The sequence below is a fragment of the Ostrinia furnacalis genome, unplaced genomic scaffold (genome assembly GCF_004193835.3).
Source record: "Ostrinia furnacalis isolate ACB-3 unplaced genomic scaffold, ASM419383v2 OfSCF0311, whole genome shotgun sequence".
NCBI lineage: Eukaryota > Metazoa > Arthropoda > Insecta > Lepidoptera > Crambidae > Ostrinia > Ostrinia furnacalis.
In genome coordinates, this window is record NW_021130550.1 from 6,609 (window position 1) to 14,054 (window position 7,446).

A 7,446-nucleotide genomic window follows, 5' to 3' on the forward strand; every position below is an offset into this window, starting at 1 on the left:
TGTTAAAAAATTTGTTAGAAAAAAAATTTGTTAAATATGTTAAAAAAATTGTTTTAATTTAATATGACATTTGTCGATATGTCCCAACACTAACATTTTTGTAACTCGAGATAACCTTGTAGAGACGTCGTTAATACTCTAGCACGATTTTTATGATTTCGAATTACTACTTATTGGTGTAATTTAACGCTGCATTTACACGAAATTATCATTTTTATTGGAAGCACTGTCGTCGAAAATATTGTTTGTAGGTCAGACGTGAATTATTTCTTGTCCGCCAATATTTAGCTCTCATTGATCGCTACTACAAAGTTATGTCGTTACTTTTGATGTCAGCTGTCATTCTAATCAAGCTATATTGGATAGACTATAGCTTATTAGTGTCCCTGTGTATGAATTCTGATAAGACTACCTACTGTAAAACTCTCTCTACACCCCCGTGAGGCACAGACTAACTATAGAGTACTCAGGCTCTACTTTAACTACACTCCACTAAGCGGGGACAGAGATTGGTAGAGAAGTGAGAATAATAAAGTAAGTGTCAAATGTGTTAAACCATTCCTAAGAATTTTCAACTAATTCCATATGTTATTAGCTTAAACCAACTTTTAACTAGGTAACTTCACGCCACAAAGTATGGTCAGTATGGACACCAATTCCGATGTCAGTAGGTTGATGAACGCCACCAAAGCGTTACCATCACTTCTTAGCTTTAAGCATCAGTACTTTTTATTATGAGTAATACAAAGATTGGATGAATTTGTCCCATTATGATTATGACAACACAAAATCTTTGACGCTGGCATGATAAGGAAGTCAGAACATTTATAATCGTAACATAAAAAAATAAACCCTGTTTTTGTTTATTGCCTTTTCATTTGTTTTAGAACACGCAAAGCTCAAAACTGCGGGATCTATAAAAACGCCAGTGAACTGGTAACAAACAATTTTATTCCGTCTGAAATAGCCAGCCGAGGTAAACTCGACAATCGGGCATTCTTGGCAGCGGCGAGGCGTTACGGGATTTTTGCATTATGCCCGAAGCCAACACATTAGCTTGTAATAACGATCAATGAGAATGTTTAGTTACAGCCGTTTTATTATATTGATGGTCTTGGAAACTGAATTTGTAATGAAAAGTATTAGAATTATTATCTAGATTTTTTAAACAGAACAGTTTTTATTTAATCTAAGGAACTCATATCAGTCATTTTCAAGGTAGGCATGAAGTAAGTAAGTAGTAAGTAAGTAAGTAATAAGTCTCTGAAATGACTCAGTTCAACTTATCGATAAAATTTTACTTTCATTCAATAATTTTGAAAATTACTACAACCAATATCCAAAGTAACTGACATAGCCCGCAGAATCTCTAAAATCAAGTGGCAGTGGGCGGGGCACATAGCTCGCAGACCTGATGGCCGCTGGGGCAGAAAAGTTCTCGAGTGGCGACCACGAGCCGGAAGACGTAGACTCCCACTAGGTGGACCGATCTAGTGACGAACTACAATATAGGTAGTTAGGTCACTTTAGTTGTGTTTATGTTTTTGCACCTGCCTTTTAAGAGTGACATCCATCGCTGCAGTAATATAAATTGCTATGACGACAGTTTTACAGTGTTGCATTGATGGATAGACGAGTCGCGCGATTAAGATGATGAATAACATTTTTGGAACATTTTGCCCGTCAATTTTATTGCAAATTAAAGGTATCAGCTACACCCTAAAAAAATTGCCATCAAAAATTAAGAACTCCAAGCATGTGGGTATCATAAAATAAACACTGCACATCTTTGCACAATTATTTTAAGAATCGCGTCTCGCTAAGGTGTCTGGATAATATAAAACGAAACTTTCAAAATATATTGAGCTGATTCATTACATCCAGTCTAGATGGAGGAAACGAGACGTAAACAATCGATCGAATGCAATGGAATACAGGTAAGTAGTTCAAACCGCTGCAAATGTTCAGGAAAACGTTGAACTCGAGAAAAAATCACCTTTATATCAAGCCAGCGATATTTTTGCTGCAAAATATAAAAACTACATAAGAGAGGTATGTACATAAGAGAGTGTTAAGTTTTATAATAATTATGTCATCTTCTATAACTATTAATATTGGTTAACAATACAATTCTATCCATAAGATCAGATTTATAAGACGCTTGAAGCGTCTCACATCACCCTATGTTGGAGTTTTTAAATTTTTGTAGCCCGTCTAGGTTTCCTCTGATTTCTGATGAGTATACTTTAAATAAGTATGACAGTCTCCTAAATAACTAATGGACAAAGATGAAATAATTTCATATCACAATTTTTGATAAACAAGATCTATTTTTAGATGCTCTACCATTTTTTTGCAGAAAATCAAAATTCACAATCAAATAAACATATATCTGTAAGCCCCTGAAAATATCACGATCGCGATTAAACATGGCCGGTCAAGGCCAAGATTCCATTTGCCTGGACTCAACAACTGACCAGCCAATCTTGTTTATCTCATCCAAAATAACTAATGACTTTGCCAACGCACCCGTTGATGTCTCCGCCCATTAAACGTCTAGATTTGAATGTACTTCGTCAGCGCCCAATATTGCCGATTCCATATTTCATACGGCCTTAATGAAGGTACCAGACCGCTGGCCATCGGCCAGAGATATGAATGCAAGTGTGGGGGACTCAGTAAATCTACTTTCAGATCGAAAATAAACTCTAAGAAACAAAGGTCACTTCAATTGCAAAATTAAAATTAAATAACCCTCCTTCAGGCGCAGTCGGGTAAATAGTCAGAAAAGCACATTAAGTAAGTATATCGAATTCCGAGAAAAGTTTTTAATCTGGCAGCTCTTTATTTGAGCGATTAAAAGTAAGATGAAATGAAAATACAAGTTACAACATCGTGTATTTCATCGCAACATTCATTTTACCTCTGCCTTTGTTTAAATGTACTAACCTAGATTACCTATGAAAAAGATAATAAAATGCGGAATAACCAAAAGCTTATTGGCATCAATTAATTTGGATAGTCTCTCACGTTTACCGCGAGCTTTTACAACCCGGTAGCTGGCGAGCTTACTGACACGCCTTTAGCTACGAATGTGTCATATCGGCCGCCAAAGATTGCACTGATTTGAAGAAATACCATATTCTAAATGAGTTTGGCAGACTGAATCAAGATTAGGGCTTAGTATCAAACAGTCTATTTGCGAATGACCTTCCTCCAGTAAGTTAGATGTCTAGCAGTAAGTTCGGAATATTTTCAGATGTGAATTGCCTTAGTTTTTTCTTAAGTAGTAAACAAGCTATCATCACCACCATTGACACTCTTAATATCTATACAGATGCGTAGCTGTGTGGTTTCAAAGAAAGTCGTACGTTTTTTTCTTATTTGGACCCAATTATTTCTTCGATGGCTGATATCACTTAAAATAAACCTCTAATTTTAGCTTTCTCAAAAATATTAAGAGCGTCAATCGGTCGGTTGAATTGAGTCACGCTCGTCATACCTATAGCTAAGAAAATCTGATCAGGGGCCTTAAAACTTAAGTTGAGCTTTTGTACAGAGAAAAGCTCTAAGTTTTTGCTGTAATTGGAGCTCAGACTTATTTAATAAAGTGTTGTGATGTCAAATGTATTATTTTTTGTTTATTCTGTTATTGTAGTTGTGCCTTACAAATAAATAAATAGATGAATCTACACTAAGCCACTTTTGAAGATCAACTGTTTCAACATAATGTTATGTAATTATGCTTTTCTTCGACCATAATATCGGCAAGTTCGGATACAATATAAAAATAGAGACCGTTACTTTTATTGATTCACAAAATGAAATCTCTATTATTTTACGTTAAATCAATAAAGTAATCTTATAAGTGGTAGAGTCTTGGTAATTCGACCCCTAATTAATCGTTGGCAAAGTGACACATCTCAGACGCCATTTTATTCCCGACACCTGCAATTTAGTTGCATCGCACCTCATCGGCCCAGAGTTGCGTAGCCACCAATTTTCTAGTGCCACTGTGAAGTATAAATCACGGTACTCGGCATATTAACGATATTAACCGCCACTCCATCCTGGAGATGAAGGTGCATTTATTTTAAACACTTCGAAAGTGGTTTATAAAGTTTGGCTATTAATCGATGTCACATCGTGTAGAGTTCGAAACATAAAACGGTCTTTAGTACATTATAAAAGACAGAAAATCAACACTGACACAGTCATGGATTTTCTCGTGTATGATGGTCTAAATATAAGATAGATTAAATAGAACACACTTTATAGTACACCATACAAGACAAGAAAGGAAAAGAAATGTACAAGAAGATACGGCACAATTTACACGGTCTTATCTCTATAAAGCGCTCTCTTTCTAGACAACCTAGAGGACAGTAGATATTTAAAAAAATGAAAATCAATCTATATGAAATTGAATACATAGTTTTAGCTTCTGTATTTTCGCAATGCGGACATCCTGAAAGGACGATCATGTTTTTTGAACAATAGACTCACAAATAATAATAGCGCGTCGTTACAGACTTCCTAAGGCTGAGTTGCAACGCCTAACTTTAACTATAACTACAACGTTAACCGGTGATTTTGTATAGAGTTTGACAGATTTTTTACGTTTGCAACCCCGCCTTAAAGTCGTAGTAATATTATATCCTTAGTTTAAGTGAATGAAAATGAAAATGAAAAATGTTTATTTCGTTAACAACAACAATTAATAGGATTTGAGGTTGACTCTTTCTTGTAAGTGCAATGGCACCTGTGCCAGAAGGAGTCGCTCTCCCTTAACAAATTCTAACATTAAGTAGTTACTTAATTGACTTAAAACCTATGCTAAAACAGAGAAATCTGTAATTTCAGCTTTAGTTTTTCAACTCGCAGTTAAGGATAGGTTTACTTTAGGCACAAAAAGTTTTGTGTCAATGTCAGTGAGTCTTTAAGTTTTCAAGATACAACATTCCAAAAATATAATTGTAAAATACACTTTAATCGCAGCAAACATGTCATACGTTCAATATCAATTCTAGCTCCCAATAACATTTAACTCGAATCAAATATTTATATAATGCCTTTTCAACAACCGCTGTATTTCATTTTGGACTGGCCGGTGCCTAGCTAATATTAACAACATTCTTTGAACTTCACTTATGTTTACACGAATCGTAGCAAAATCAAGAACACCCTGTATACGGTGACTCATGTTTATTTTGCTCCAGCTTCTATAAATAAAGTTGGTATTTTACGAGATACAGGACTGATGAGTTTAAGGGCAGGGATCAGTGTGTTAGTAAGCATCGATTAGTTTTATGTGTGCATTTGGATATAGACAAATGTAAAAACTATTTTGAAAATGATGTAGCATTCATAAAGGATGAAAATAATGATAAATCTGATAAATAAACTTTATAACTAATGATTTTTTACTGTTGTAGTTTTTACGACCTCTCGCCAGGGGGTCGCGACCCATAGGTTGAAAAACACTGCTATAAAGTATATAATAGAGCATAGTCTCTTGACGACATCGATTAACGACTCTCATCACAAAATAATGTATAGGTACTCTCTTCAACACTCGATCCGGAAGTTCTCATTTCGGACCCCAGTGTGATACAATGTGGTTAAGACAACTGTTAAAAGTAAAGGTATAAAGCTTAGCCTTCACCTTCATTCATCATCACTCAATAACTAATCTTGTCACATCTTCCGGTTCTGCAAATTCAGGTAAAAAAATCAGCGTAAGGTTTTGTATAGAACAGAAAACTGTATACCAAAGTAGGTTTTTTATATTTATTTTGTAATTTTAACTGAAACCTGAAACGTAAAGAATATCTCAATCTATTTTCTTCCTGCCAATCGCAATCGAAGAATTAATATTAATTATTATCTCTGTATAACTTAAGTATTTGTTTTAGTACCTCTTTTTTGTAGTACCTCTTTTGTTTCATATTAAAAGAAATGTGTTATCTCGTATGATCGAGATATGATCGAAAATGAAAAATTTAAGCAAAAAAAATTCAAAGATATCCCACACTTTCAATTTATGCTCTAACACATATATTTTTAATGTCCTAATAACATCAAACAAAATCTTTGAATCAAATTCAATTTACCAAATCATCAGAATTAACGTTACTTTCGGCAAATTCAAAGAAACGCAAAATATTTGCGTTGAAACCATATAATTTCTGTTACTTTTGACATGTTATGACATCTAGAAAATCCCTAGCATTCGGAGTTTAATTAAATAGCAAAATAAATGGGCCATTACAAATAATATTTGTGTCAATCCCGTGAAAAACTATGCGATTCCTGTAGCATTTATATGACATTACTGTAGTGCAGGTAGTCACTTTATTATTATGGAGCACGTTACTAATTTAGATGGAGTGTTGACTAAAGTGCATGCTATTAATAATGCTAAACTGGTGCAAGATACACAAAACTGTGAACATCTAATACCAAGCTAACATGCTAATATAGCAACTCAATTAACTGGAGCTTTGAAAGCTTTGACTGTTCCAATAACATTCACATCCATAAACATTAGAAATATCCATTGTTTTAACCTTATCGAAGTGTTAAGAATTACTATCAGTAGCCAGATTAATTCTTCCATTGATATCAATCGTTACATAAACAGACCGGTATTTACGAGCATCGTTAAATCGGTTAAAATCTAAACGAATACTTGACCGGTAAAATGCGGTAAACATCCTCGCAGTAACATTCATCTCGGCATCTAAAAGAGAGCATTAACGTAGCATAAAGGCTTTGAGGTGAAGAAGAGGCTCGCATGGTGGTCGAGCCCAGACTGAAGGAGCTTGAAAGGTTTCCGCGCTTAAATCCGTTCGGGCCTGGTGACGGCGGCCGCTACCGCTGAAGTGAAAGCGAAACTCGTCTGAAAGCGTAACTGTGGCCCAAGCTGGGATCCGCCTAAAATGGGGTGATCCCGAGCGATGGTGTCGTGTTCCGAGTATAAAAGCCGTCGCGGCGCCCCGCCGCCGGTCAGAACGGCTTCAAACGTAAGTAGTCGCACGCGCCGTGCGCCTAGCGTGTCAGTGGCTCGCGAGTGCATCCTTGTGACGTCGGACCCGTCAGCTGATTTACCGATATTGGATTTTGTGTGCTTGTGATCAAGTGAACGTGGTGGTGGTTCTTGGTTTTGACGCAGTTATTGATTTATAGTGTGATGCCGATTGATTGATTTATTTGATGCAAATGATACGTTGTGAACAATTTGATTGTTTTGAATGACAAATTTCAAATTGAAAGGAACAGTTTGAATTTTAACAATAGAAACGAATTTGAAAAGAAATTGACTGAAACTGAAAATGTCTGAAACGTATTTGAAATTGAATTGTAATTGAACAATAATTTGAATTTGAACAATGATTTTAAAATTAAACAACAAAATGGAAACAGAAATGCATTCAAGTTAGAAAT